The following is a 14,440-nucleotide window of genomic DNA, read 5'->3' on the forward strand; positions in this document are numbered from 1 at the left end:
ATTAAATAACGAAAGTCTTATAGTTAGCTTTGAAAATACCATTTTCTCTCTTGCCACACTTGTAAGAGAAGACAGTGTACAGGTATATGATTATTATTTACGCTAGTCCCTGGTAGTTTAGTGTGCTGTTAGAGATCATCAGGTGTGCCGGTAAAGTACAAGTAATAAGTAGCTGCACAGTTATTCCAAAATACCTCAAGGTAGTCAATTGGTGCTGGTTTTAGTATCGGTCTACCAAACTATCTGAAAGCTAGCTGAAAACTATCTTTTATTCCAACCTCCAGCCCTGACTTCAGGCGGCCAAACAAAAAAAACTCTTACCAAGTGAAAAAGCTGTCGATACGAACCAATAATACCACAGTTACTAAGTCATTAAATTAAAAAGTTACCCTCCGATTAGGCAATTTCCATGTATTTTATGGTTCGGACAACATAAAATCTCTACAGCATAAACGTTCACAGATTTTTTATACTGTACTGAAGAAAATTCACATGAATGTAGGAGAACTAAATCTTGTCATGGATTATACCTCAATACCAATAGATCCGCTGGATTGGAATTGATGTTACATAAGTAAATCTTGGAGTTGCTTGTTCGGGATTTTTCTGACCTTGACCCTTAGCTGCTGACACTATACTACACTACTTAGGTCACCTGGGTGTTAATAACCATATTTACCCAGTAACTTATGATTTTGACACCTGTGTAATTTGAAAATATATTTAGCAGTTTTATGTCACATACATGTACATGGTTTTGTGAAATGACCTTATTGTGCAGCATATATATGTTAGCTGAAAATGAATATGAAAACACCAACAATGGAAATAGACAATATTTGACTTGTCTGAATAAACTTCCAACGCAGAAAAAATTCTGTGTCAAATTCTTGTGGCATTGCTACTGCTTTATGTAAATAAATTTGATTGGTTGTTAGAAGAGAATTATGCCGTCTCATTTGAATAGATACCAACATTCACAGGTGTAGACCTTTGACAAGTTCGGCAGCACAAATCAATGCTGGATAAAATAATTGATGGTACAAAAATGAAATCTTTTTGAACACGAGCCAGCAACACCTTACGCTTTTTAGGAAAAAACCATTGTATTAGGAGCCAGCCGGCCCTGTATCCGAGCCGACCCATCGACTTTACTCAACTCAGCCAACAAAGAGCTGGACACAGATAGGGGCAGAGCCTGCCTAACGAAAAATCCTTTATAAAAAGCCCAAAAGCACAGATCAAGCAGAGCATCTGTGCACCTTATATATATACTAGCAGAATCCTCGGTGTTGCACGGGTATTAAAAATCAGCTTATAAACAGTTGCAGGTAATGTAATTGCCTGCCATTTGCCTGGCACATCGCCAATGGCTACTTTGAGTAAGCTAGTAATTTTTTGCTAAACTGACTAATAAGAGCCGTGAAAGCAAGCATAAAATGACATTGCGCTGTAACGCAGAGCAGTATGCGTATTTTCACCGGCATAGCGACATATATCGCCCAATAGATCCATCAATCCCGCGTAGGTCAATGATTAAGCATATCATCTGAGGAACGAGGGTTTCCGAGATCAAATCTTCTGTGATATATGGATTCTTCATTCCAAGATTTCAATAGCTATAGCTGGACGAACCGAATCACACTCAGACTAACTTTGAGATTTATATAAATAGTGGTGCTGTATTCACTACTGTATGCAAATACAGTAGTATTATACATGTACTTGACTACAACCATGCAGTTGATCAAAATTGGTGCGAAGTGCAGTAAAGCAGTCTTTTAGGCTTCCTTTACACCATCACACATTCTGAGCTGTAGTGATGAGCTAATATCTAGTGACAATACTGAAATTGTCTGCTCGGTATTTTAAACCCTTGCTAATTTTAAGGTTTGTGGTAACAAAACGACCTTTATAATCAACAAATATGCAGAGAACAATAACAAAAAAAACACACATAAAAAGCCAACTAAATAATTACACAATATTTTACTGTCAACAGACCATAAAAGTGTCCTAGTAATTGTTTCCTTGTTTAACGGGAAAACAATCCCAAAACTAATAAAATCGATTTTGTTCCATTATCGACATTGATAGACACAAATTACGAAATAGTTAATTCCTAATAATAATGGTTGTCCCAATTGGTTTTTGCTTGTATAGCTAATAAAAAGAATACAACAGGGTTTTTGTTGTCTTGCTCAAAAGAGAAAAACACAAAATAAAGCAGAGATTATTTCTTATATAATTGATGCTGACAGACAGCGATTAAGAATTAGCCAGTTATATGCTCATAATAAGTTGTTTTAGAGAAAAGTAGAGAGGCCAATAAAAGGCTGGCCATAGACATATAATAAGTTGTTTTAGAATGTCTATGGCCAGCCTTCATAACCAACTGGAGGTATATTGAGTGATAGGATTATGTACATTATGTACAGGTGATAAGTAAATAAACACTATACTAGTAATACCAGATAAGGTTATAGATAGAGTCTGTGTACAGCAGGTAAGGTTATAGATACAGAGTCTGTGTACAGCAGGTAAGGTTATAGATACAGAGTCTGTGTACAGCAGGTAAGGTTATAGATACAGAGTCTGTGTACAGCAGGTAAGGTTATAGATATAGAGTCTGTATACAGCAGGTAAAGTTATAGATACAGAGTCTGTGTACAGCAGGTAAGTTATCCTTTCACTTAAATACTCATCTTCATTGATTCTCAAACATATTAGGTCTGCTGTTAAACATTAACACAAGTATTTATAATAAGAAATGAGCCAATAGCATCAACGTTCTCCGCTATGTCAAGCTGACCTATTAACCAATGAGATGAGTTTGTAAGAAGTACAATCATGAAAACAAGAGGAAGTTCCATGATCATTCTAGTTGATGGTCTGCCTGGTGTCAATGTAGGAACAGTGAGAAGTTGTCAGCCCTTGCATTTTTTAATCCAGGGAAGAGATAGAGTTTACGGAGTTTTGTAAAGGTGCAGATGCAAGTTGGTACATTACCTCCCTGAGTGTCACATGACCTCACATTCTGATCCGCCATACTGACCTGTCTCACCCGTGACTGTATCTAAAACAGGTACAGAAATATAGAGAAGTGTATTGTACTGCCAACCTAAAGTATGGAGCCATATAATTGGTTGAGCTCTGCCAGGTCTTACACCAAGCAAAGCACTAATCATAATAGGAAAGTAACATCCTTACAGAGTTCAATCTTTACTATAATAAGAGCTGTCTCTGTCTGTCAGAAGTCACGCATCTGCTGTGAGGATGAGAAAACTAAGATTCTAACTGGAATATTCAGATTCAAAGCTCTCTAGCACTGCACCAGTCCCCCACCTTTTTACATCTACGAATAACTGTGTACATACTTATTACCCATGATGATCTCTCACGGCGCATGGGTTGGCCAGCGTACTAGTTATTAATAATATTTAGTGAATGTGGTGGAGATATGATTCAGCTGAAAGGTGACCAGGGAGTAGGGAAATACAAATACTGAAATACTGTGCTACAAAGTTGACCTTGAGGAAAGATGAAACAATTATCTTTAGATAATCACTGGTTGTGCTACCTGGCATTGCCCGGGTATTAAAAAACAGCTTATAAACAATCAGAAGTAATGAGAGTTGCCTACAACTTGCTATTAGCTTGGCAATTTCCAACAGAAAATTTTAGTAAGCTAATTAAACCATAACTGTCACGTACAACTTTTATCGTAGTTTCTGGGTAAATCAGCCACGCTGATTCCGATTTTGTACTCAAAATAAAGATTGGTCCACTAACCATCAAAGTAATTTAGGCTTTTTAAAAGCGTTTCAATATCCGTTTCAAAAACAACACGATCGGCATTACAAGCTCCGTCCATAAATATGTGACGAAACCTAGCTTTTTCAAGAACGGAAGTTAGGAATGTTTAGTCCGATTTAGAATAATGGAGATGGGTGTCTTAAACCCATTATTATCTAAATCCAGCCTGTAAAATAATCTCAGTCTTTTATGAAAGGTATATAAACTATTTAAAATTGCTCGTAGCTTGTTACATGATGTTTAAATGGGCTGAACGCGGAGAAAAATGAGCTCAAAAAGCGCGGTTTTATCACAAGCTAGCATTGTTATCGCGCTTTTTTAAATATGCAATGCTAAATAGCTTATCTACCTTTCAAAAAAGACTGAGATTATTTTAAAGACTGAATTTAGATATTAATGGATTTTAAAACACCCATCTCTATTATTCTAAATCGGTCTAAACATACCTACGTAACTTCTGTTCCTAAAAAGCTAGGTTACGTCACGTATTTATGGACGGAGCTTGTTGTTCCGATCATGTTGTTTTCGAGACCGATATTAAAACGCTGTAAAAAAGCCTTCATTACTTTGAAAGTTAGTGGACTATTCTTTATTTTGTGTACAAAATCGGACTCAGAGTGTCTGATTTAAATAGTAAATACGATAAAAGTTGTACGTGACAGTTATGATTTAATGCCAATCACTTACACAATAACCCTGCGTGGTATGCAAGGCCGTTGGGTATGTGCTACAATATAGCGACTTATATCGGCAAGCAAGCAACTCAATACCTGTGGCCTAGTGGGTAGGGTGTCGGACTGCTAATGGTAGAGTCCGAGATCAAATCTTCTTAGGTACGGTTTCTTTATACCAAAATTGTAATAGCTATGGCCGGAATGCAGACGGACATACTTTTAGAAATATATAATATAAAATATAATATATATATAGAAGATACAACTTAAATACATAGTACACTTAGCCTGAGGCCACTTTAAACTAGATATTCATCTGACCAATAGAGCTAAACATAGACAAAGAACATCTGGCTCAGATTACAGAATATAAACTTACTATGTCAAAGAGAGTACGGACATCCCTATGATGAGCGTGTTTATAGAATGTTGCTACCACAACTCTGATGAACCATGAGCCATGACTGTGAGACCTCGTGGCCACATAAGCTGAAATAGACAAGAAAGAGATGTATATTTGCAGAGCAATGAGCTAGTGACATACAACAGTTACAGATATGCAGATGCACAGTCCTTCTACAAATATATATGAAGTAGTGTATTATCAGAGACAAGGAATATCCATGAATCCCAGAGGGGCTGCACATAAGCAAGCATGTAGATATACTTATATCAACAAGCACATCTGAAACTAGACTCTGTACTTACATTCACTGCTGGCCTTCATGATGAAGAAATCATCAACATTTAGAGTAGTTGGAAGTGGAACTGAAGTAGTTGGTGACTGAGGAGATGATGTACTGTTAACTGTGATTGACTGAGGAGCTGGTGTACTGTTAACTGTGGTTGACTGAGGAACTGATGTACTGTTAACTGTGGTTGACTGAGGAGTTGACGTAATGTTAACTGTGGTTGACAGAGGAACTGATGTACTGTTAATTGTGGTTGAACGAGGAACTGATGTACTGTTAACTGTGGTTAACTGAGGAGCTGATGTACTGTTAACTGTGGTTGACTGAGGAACTGATGGACTACTAACTGTGGTTGACTCAGTGAATGGGCTGCTTTTGATGGTAGATATTGGTGAATATGAATGAAGCTCTCTACTTTCTCCAAAGTCTATTCTCTCTAAATAACAGAGTGTTTGATTAGTTATGTCATATTTTCATACGAAATAATTTTCTGTGAATGAATACTAGCGAACAGGAAGTCTTCACATTTTGCAGTTAGGCACTGAGCGGTTATTGACCTAGCATAGGTCATCAGTTTGTTCATGTTTTGCACGCCTTTCTATGTTTTAAGGTTATCGACACAACTTCATTGCCCATGGCAAACTTTCCGCTCTGTAGGTGACTACATTGTGCACATTTAATCCATTGTTTACACATTAGCCAATAGCCAAGCAGCTGATATTCAGTGCAGATTTTCTGCTGCAGTTGTAAAGCTCGATCATATGCAGCGCAGCTGTCCTGACTTTACTTAAAGGTTGACTTGCAACAAAATTCACATTACAGTTATTTGGTATCAAAAGATTCACCATGTTTTACTCTGTTGTGTTGTAGGTACAAAATATGTGGGAATGTGATTACAAGCTCTTAAAAGCTAAAAAACGAACAGTTAATCGCGGCCATCACGAAACCACCGTAGATTGAAATCAGTTTATTTCTCTGACGTAGTCATTACATTTGGTTGTTGTTTTGTCACGTGATGTTCTCACATGAATTGAAAGGCCAATAAAAGGCTCAATATAAAACTTCTCGTAGCACTAGCTTAGGACAAGCACTTTGGGTTTTACCGAAGACCCTGTATCAGATATAGATACTCGCTACTTTACAGCTTTGTTTCGACTTGAACTAATCGCCTAGCCATAATCTGATCATGTGACCCAATACTTTGCGAATAATTTCTGCAACATTTTTCAATTATCACAGGTGACCAACAGGTTCATCATGTTTATCAGATAATGATATGTACTCCTTCGAGCTAAGGTTAAAAAATTAAACGAATTTTCATGGTAGGTTATAAGTTATCAGTGCTGAAAGTGAAATTGTAGATGCGCAAGGGTTTCCATGTTTTACATGCTTACTATAATCATATGGGATAATATTTCTCTACATTTTTATTTATGTAAAACAGTGCATTAACGCAAAATGAAGACCACAAACTCAAAGCTGGACATTTACAAACAAAATCAAAAATCAGTTTTTTGTTAATAATTTTTTTACCTTCAGCTTTCCACTGCTCTTTTTTTATTCAAAAGGATTTCCAGTGATGACATGACCTCTTGTAAAAACGATAACTCCAAATACAAATTACAATTTGAAAAATATATGGTGGATCACTTTGCCCCTTGGCACACTGTACCCCGCCTTCCCCTACCATAAAAATTTGTTTAATTTTTTAACCTTAACTCGAAGGAGTACAGATCATTGTCTGATAATCATGACGGGCCTGTTGGTCACCTGTGATAATCGAAAAGTGCTGCAGAAATTATTTGCGAAGTATTGGGTCACATGATCAGATTACGACTTGACGATTAGATCAAGCCGAAACAAAACTGTAAAGTAGCGAGCATCTATATTTGATACGGGGGTCTTCGGTAAAACCCGAAGTGTTTGTCATAAACTAGTGCTACGATAAGTTTTATATTGAGCTTTTTATTGACCTTTCAATTCACGTGAGAACATCACGTGACAAGACAATAACCAAACGTAATGACTACGTCCGAGAAATAAACAGATTCCAATCAACGGCGGCTTTTCGTTTTTGAGCTTTTAAGAGCTTGTAATCACATTTCCACATATTTGGCACCTACAACACAGCAGAGTAAGACATGGTGAATCTTTTGATACCAAATAACTGTAATGTGAATTTTGTTGCAAGTCAACCTTTAAAACATAGATTTGTTTCTGTCATGCAATGACTCATGTTTTGGAATACTATGACTCATCAGAGGAAGGTACTTATGTTTACGGTCCATAACTCATTTCTAAATATCTCTTTAAAATTGGTGTTATTGATGTCGTCCATCGTATCATACGTAATAAATATTTGATATGAATATATACCAATTTGAACGCCATAGCGCTCTATTTTTTCAACCCTTGACCTAGAGTGGCATTTTCATAGAGGTGACGTTAAAATAAAGGGAAGCGTTGTATTTTTCAAATGGCTCGTCAGAATTTTGTGAAGCTAAATTTAGGCTTTTTAAAAGCGAAGTAAATGTCAGCTATATTTTGCACTCTCCTTTAAGCGGAGCGGCGTTAACCCTTTTGGATGCAATAAATTGGCTCTAACTCACCTCCAACTTGTCATAAATCTCTAAAGACATGCATTGGGAAGCTGAGAAATATTTCTATCAGTTGATATCTATTGCTTGCAATTAACTTATGATGATCTTATAGCCTGCGTTGCAATTTTGAAGGCATATTTTTATTTTATAACGATATCTACTAAAGTTGCATAAAAGCTCATTGCTCTCATTGATATGTTTGCTACAGTTTTCAGCCAAACTGGCGGCTTTTCATGTGCAATAGAAGAGGAGTTATGAGCGTTTCATTCATTGCAAGCAAAGTTTAGGTAATCGCAATGATTCTATCAAATAATATGCTAGAAATCTGCAAATCTATGTTATGTAATAATAATAATCAATCAAATGCTACAAATATATATTCAAGAACAAGTGACATAAGCAAACCATATTTGTAATACATACAGAAACGAAAATTAACATTTTGAAGCAAAAATATTTGCATTGTTTGCTCGGCAAGTTGCGCTATGATTGTTGCTTTAGCTCGTTGCTATTTAAAAAACTTTCCGTGAAACCAATGAAAAACTTTTAACCGCATGTGTGCTAAGCACAAGCTTATAGCCTGAAAATAGGAGTACAGATTCCATCGTAATTGTAAACCGTTTCTCATATACCCTGAAGTATTAAGACTGCTTTAAACAAGGAACTTCTATTAGTCTGATACAGTTATTAATCATTTCTATGGCATTGCTTTCAAAATTTTAAAGAAAAACTCTGAAGTTAAAAGACAGACATCGATACGGCTGTGTAGTTATGGCTGGATGGTTAAAATGAGGCACTGTTTTGTTTTACACATTTATATGTGAAATAATGATATACAGTCAAACTTGGATAACTCGCATACAGATAGCTCGAACAATTGTTTAACTCGAACGGATTTGTTTGGCCCATTCCCATGCAATGATAAATTGCTTTAAATAACTCGACCTCAACATCATTAACTCGAACAGTTTTTTGCCCAACGGCTACCGAGACAGTTGTTTTCGCTTCAAAATATCACTTTATTCCAAGCCATAGAGATGGACATCAACTTTTAGTAGCTCTTAGCCGTCGTTATTACCATCATCGGCTAAATATTTCCGTTAACGACTTTCCTAAAGGTTTGTAAAAATCAAATTTTACCAAACACCCGCTTTGTGATGCCTCTTCGAAAACAAGGAAAAATGAGGTAACCTTCGGATAAACTTAAAGTAAAATCGGCAAAATTGATCTTGGTTAAAACGCTCAAGAGGAAAATCTTTTTTCTGAGCATTTTAACTGCGATCAAGTTTTGCCAATTTTATGTTCTGGCAGTCAAATCACCTAAAACAACAAATCTTACGTGATTGAAAAATATCTATACTTTTTGATAAACTTTTTAAAAACTTTACATGAGAGAATTGTTAAAATTGTTAAAACATGACATGAGAGGCCCTTTAACTTGCAACAAGCAATCTATGCTGTTGATTTATATATAGTTTGTATAAGTACATATGTATCTACTGATAAATACATGCACTTGTGATGGCGCTCTGATAACTTGAACGCTCTGATAACTCGAACACTCTCGCTCGGTCCCGTGAAGTTTGAGTTATCCAAGTTTCACTGTATATCTATTAACAAGCGTGCATAACCAAAAGGCTACGCTGTTCTTATCACACCCATCGCTCTTATCATATACTGTATACTCCTTTTTCGTGATTGCACACGTTAAATGTGTACTTTTTATTATTAATTAACAGAGTGTGATCTCGGGTTACGATGCTCTGTTAAAAGATTTTTGTTCGCTTCACTATATGGAACGTGAGGTTTTCCGTCCTCGTCATATGAGGGCAAACTTTTTTTTGCCATATGACATCAAAAAAATTCTATCGAAATTAAAATTTGGTGGTCTGTGTACTGATTACGAGGGAATAATGAAAATGCTGATATGCTAGTCGCCGAAATTCCCCCCAATGCCTGAAAGAGATGTACAATGCTCGCTATCTCAGTTCAGCGTTATTCGCTATAAGTTAAGACCGGAAATTGAAACGCCGAGGAACAGGGAATAGAACGATAAAGTCTTGCGCATTTCACGAAAAAAACGTGCACTTTTCACCAGTTTTCACTCCAATTAACATAGGAGTACAGAAATCGTTTCATTCTTGTCGATTTCAATTTTTTCATTTTCAATTTCATTTGCTGACACATTTGAGTACTTTCGTATTCTAACTGATGTCCAACGAAGTATAAGTAAAGGAAATGGTGATATTTTTAACAGTTCTTATGAAATTATTACAATAATTAATTATAAGTTTGGATGACTACAGAACAATGACTACGTAGTACAGATTTTCTAAAATTCTAACGCAGTGTAAGTAGCCTAAAGGGAAAGACAATGATATTTTTTTCTAACGGTTCTAATGAGATTATTACAATAATCAATTATAGGTTTGAATGACTACAGAACAATGGCTACGTAGTACAGATTTTCTAAAAATCTATATAAGTGCATTTTACTTCTAATATTGGCCGATATTGCATTTCGCTTTTTGCAGGAGGAGAGATATAAACATATAATCTTCTCCTTTCATTATTGCTATTTGTTGTATATAATAACACCCACACCCAGTACATTACAGCTACCATTGCAGTTATCCTATTTGACTGCTAATATTGCATTTCTCAACCATCAGTACCCTTTCTTTTTTCCAATATCACTTTGGTCGTGGGCTGTATGACAGTGGAATTTCTAGTAGTAATATGATAGCTGATAATAATAACATGTTATGCTATTTTATAATTTTTGAACCATTTCTGCAACTATGGTGAGCATGGCCGAGTCAGACGAGTTGTTAAATTTTTTTACACCTGAAAACATTACAATTACAGCTGAATATAAAATATTCACTCTCAGTAGTACTATTGTTCAATAATAAATCCCCCAAAATTCATTGATCTACCATTAGTGAACCCTCTATAGCTGTAATGCATCTGATATGACTGGTCATTGCTAAGAAGAAGTTGTGATAAAAAATAAAGATTTTGCAAAATGAAACTACACTCAGGACGGACTTTAAACATATTTTCTATCATCTCAACACATGCTGATAATTGTTTCCTTCGGTTTAAGTACAGATACTATAAGTTAATTGATTAACTACTCACTAATAAGAAACTTGTTTCACACGTACTAAAGTCACACCAAGTGGTTCCATATACAAACACTGTGCTGAGCCACACTGCACGGCTTGTGGTACACAAAGAGTTAGGTTATCAAAAAGTTGATGAAACTGATATTTAGTCGAATAGTACTTATTCATCTAATCTTCTGAAAGTATAGCCTGTGTACCCAAACTGTGTATCCTTTATCAGGTGACATACCTCCTGAGCATGCTTGCAAGATGACCAACTTAGGCTTGCCCTTCATAGCAGGGAAACTCCGTGGAGAGAGAAGGTCTTGGATATGGATGATGGGAATCATGTTGCCCGTGATATCCAACAAGTGGTTACCACTCGTACCATGAGTCATGATTACTAGGACAAACATGCCCAGATTCTGGTGTTCCTCTCTCGCTGTTTCAATCTGTATCTCTCTGTAGATATCCTGGGAAAATATAGTAGCCCTGACTAGTATAGGCCAATATTTTTATGAATCCATTCTTTTGTATGACTGCCAGATAGCAGGAAGTCGTTGAAGTGTTGCTAGGAAACCTTACCTAACATTTAGAGAATGAAAACTAAAACAGTAGAAGCTGTAAAGATTACCAAACTTCCAGGGAATGAAAACGATGAACAAACAAGCTCTACAACTAAGACTAGGTTTCCTGCAAGCTTAACCTACAGTTAGTAAGCCTTGTATTAATGTCCCTCATCATATGATCTGTTAACACTCTGACTACCAGCCCAAGACCTACACTAGTCACAACAGTGTCTCACTTTAAACAGAATTCTATACCATGAATTTAAATCAGCCAAATTCTACAATCTCTAAGCACAAACAAGACTATAAGAGAACACACGGAGTACCTGTGCTCGCAGGTCTGTTAATTCGGTCTGTGACTTAGCAATATCAAACTTGAGGGCTTTGAACATCATGCTGAGATTTCTGTAGTCAAATTGGGAACCAGCTCTGTTACCGTGACCATAGCGAAAGTTCATATTGTTGATGATTAAAACTCTGCCCCTCACTGGTTCACTCATAGCATAGACCTTTATAATACAATCACAGAACCAGTGAATTTGTAACATAAGAGAACACAACTTTAAATTACATTTAACATAAATACATACTAAAATATCGTTTCTCTCTGCCGCACTTGGAAGAAAAAATGATGTAGATGGGTATCTTTATTATACACACTAATATATTAAATATACTAGTACCTGTGCAGTGAGACATCGTCATATGTGCTGATAAAGCACAGAGAATAAGTAGCTCACAATTATTCAGAAATACCGAAATACCTAAAGCTGTTGATTGGTGCAGGTGGTTGTTGTTGGTGTTGATTGTCGGTCAATGAATCTTAATGTTACAAGTTGGAGTCTCGTTGGAAGCGATATTTTATCCTAATTGCTAACTCTAGCTTTAAAAAAAGGACGGACAGACACCAATCTTACTACAGTGAATATATATTTTTATTTTACTTCCTTTTAGACACAAACAATCTTTTTTACAGTGTAGACCTTGCTGTCAAAAAATTGAAAAATTTAAATTGAGATTGAATATTGAACATGCGCGCAACCTTTACCATGATATTATCGTACCTTACACGATGAAATTATTCGATGGATTTGATAATTCACGAATTCGCGTACAGGCAAATCCGCGAATTATTAAAATCCGCGAATAATTTGTTTTACTTTTCAGCACAAGGGAGAATAACTACTACCTCAAATTAAAAACTAACCGCTAGGTAGAGCAAGTAAACGTAGCTGAGTTCCAAACTCTTTACAAATCATCGCCGGGGCTTTGAGGTACACCCATTGCCAATGCATCACACTCCTTTACAAAAATTATTCAAGGTTGTCACAAGTTATTTGGAATTCGGCACGGCGTCATCATAGCAGAAATCTCTCCTGTAGTTCTTTACGTTGAAAAAACTCATAACTTACCACAAGTTGTTGGTTCACCAAAAGCCTCCACATCGATAAATGTTCATAAAAACTTCTGGATTCAGTCAATCATTTATAGCTTAGCATGATCGACATATATTTCCCAGCTAAATAGAAACCTAAACAATCGGTATACGCACATGAAGGTTTTACACTATTGCTAGCTGCTTTCACGGATTATTTTATTCGCGAATGTGTTCATCTGCGAATAATTTAGTCCGCGAATATGCCATGAAAAGACAATTCTCGCGAAATTTAACTTCGTAAATAATTTCATCCTGTAGAGTAATGATGAACCCGAAAGCAAGTGAAAGTGAAAACAGTCAACAGAAAAAAGTTGTCATCGATACAAACCAATAATTACACAGCTACTGTACAGCGATTAAATTAAAACGTTAGGGTTAGTCTTTCCTATTTGAATGGCCATAGGGGTGAGTTTGTAGCCTGTTTTGACAAACTGTTGTTTTTGCAGAGTTCTCCCACGTTGAGCGGGGCGAGCAAAACAACAGCTTGTCACAAGACACACTGTACCTGATGCATCAGCTGCACTAAAAGGGAGTTGTTCTCTTCCATCTATGTGGCTTGGCTGCGATGTTATGTCGGTCGCTTCATTGGTAATCATGACGGATTTCGCGCAAAAATTTATGTAGAAATAAAATAACGACGTTTAATAAAGACCAGTCTCTGCGGTAAACTTTATTAAAACTTACGTTGTCATCTTATTTTTGTTCTACATAAATTTTTGCGCGAAATCCGTTATGATTACCAATGGAGCGACCGACATAACACCGCAGTCAAGCCGCATAGACGGAAGAGAACAACTCCCTTTTAGTGCAACTGATGCATCAAGTGCAGTGCGTCTTGTGACAAGCTGTTGTTTTGCTCGCCGCGTTCGCCGGGGGACAATTCCGCAAAACAACAGTTTGTCAAGACAGGCTAGTGAGTTTGGTACAATCTTGGAAGGACTAGGTAATTTACATGTATTTTACTGTTCGCCCAACAGAAAATCCTTATAAACATGAACATTCTCGGAATGGATTATTTACGTTGCAGGAGCGTCCACTGTACACCATGTCTATGCTCTTCCTCTGATGGAAGCTGTCCACAGCATGTTAGTTACAAGTTAGATATTAAACTGATAAACTATATTACCTTGTTAGACTGATACAGTTGCTTAATCGTCGGCTTCCTGACTATGAACAGTCGTAGCCTCATGACCTTGTCTACTTTGGACTCATCACAATATCCTTCATCCTCCACATCTGACAAGTCACTTTCAGCCTCCTCAGAAGTGCTCTCCAGATGCCCTGAATACAACAGACTTAATGCTCTAAGTTTCTGTTGTTACAATAGTTATAATTATTGTAATTATTAAAAGTAATAATAATTATTTCTGTAATTATAATATAATATCAATCTCTTTCCTCATATTGAATCCCATCTTCATTTACTCTTATCCAAACATTATATAAATCAGAGACTTAATGAACACATATACAAAGAAAAAACTTACCTGCTGTTTGGGGAGGACAACTCTCTCTTATTTCAGATATATGGTTCTCAAGGC

This window comes from Watersipora subatra, chromosome 8 (genome assembly GCF_963576615.1).
Source record: "Watersipora subatra chromosome 8, tzWatSuba1.1, whole genome shotgun sequence".
Taxonomy (NCBI): domain Eukaryota; kingdom Metazoa; phylum Bryozoa; class Gymnolaemata; order Cheilostomatida; family Watersiporidae; genus Watersipora; species Watersipora subatra.